A 1,366-nucleotide genomic window follows, 5' to 3' on the forward strand; every position below is an offset into this window, starting at 1 on the left:
AAAAAAAAAAGATTTAGGAAGTGGGCCAGAGGCCTGAGGTTGTACTGCACTCCCCGTGACCAACAATCATGAGAGATCTCCTTTCGGAAAGCTCTGTCTCCTGTGTTCTTGTCATTCATTCCACTGCCCGCCCATCCTCCCCCTCATGGCCTCCCGTGTCCCCATACTTCTTTCTCCTACTTCCTATTCAGATCTCACTCGGCTTCCTCCTCTTGGGAAAAGTTACCTTCCTTTCCTGTGTCCTTGGTTCCTAGACCCTGCATCCTTTTGTCATTTTCTTATTTTATTTTTTTAGACAAACTCTGCCATGGCATCATCATAGCTCATAGGAACCTCAAACTCCTGGGCTCAAGAGATCCTCTTGCCTCAGCCTCCCAGGAAGCTGGGACTACAGGCGCCCACCACAACACCTGGCTAATTTTCAGAGATGGGGTCTCGCTCTTTCTCAGGCTGGTCTCGAACTCCTGAGCTCAACTAATCCACCCACCTCACACTCCCAGAGTGCTAGGAATACAGGCATGAGCCACTGGCCCGGCTGTTGTCATTTCCTTTCTTATGTGTACACATTCTTAGGGTCTCACTCTTCATCCCAATCGCTCTAACAAAGTATTTCTTTCAAAGAAATAAAATGTTCTTCCTTAAAGGATCCTGGCCACGAACATCTCCATTCTTTCATGGCAGAACAAAAAGCAGGGCCTTAGGGCACGTTTGTGATCTCCTATCTCCCAGGTGAAGAGAGTTCCCCAAAGGCAGGGGTGGCACCTTATCTGTGACACAAGGACCAGGCTCCCAGAGATACAGATGACGTCCCTGTGTGTGCGATAAATGAGCACGTGCTGCCTTTGGACTGCACTGCAACCCTCGGAGTTCCAAGGCCTGAAGTTCCCTCTGTGCTCTCCCAGCTGAGCAGGTCCCTGGCCCCAACCATGCTCTGAGACCCTCCTGGGAATGGTATTTTTCTAGCACTTACTTCCATTTTTGTTTTTGTCCCAGGGCTGAGAAGCTCTGCTCTGAGCTTTTCCCTAGCCACATGGAACATTCACAGCTCTGACATTTAAAATGATTACTTTCACATTGTTTCACCTTAAAGAGAAAAAAGCAAAGTTTTGACTTATGTGCCAAGACCAACTGGGGACTCCTCTCAGATGTTTCTGATGGATCCCTGCTGTCAATCTTGTATGTAAAATAAAATACAAATTAAGAGTTTGTTGCAAATGTATCGAGTCCACAGGCAATCAAAAGATGATTATATCAGTTTGGTCAGATAACAGTTTAGATAAATGGATAATTTTATTGGTTTTTTTTTTTTTTTTAGAGACAGAATCTTATTTTGTCGCCCTTGGTAGAGTGCCTTGGCGTCACAGCT

Source organism: Nycticebus coucang, chromosome 17 (genome assembly GCF_027406575.1).
Source record: "Nycticebus coucang isolate mNycCou1 chromosome 17, mNycCou1.pri, whole genome shotgun sequence".
Taxonomy (NCBI): domain Eukaryota; kingdom Metazoa; phylum Chordata; class Mammalia; order Primates; family Lorisidae; genus Nycticebus; species Nycticebus coucang.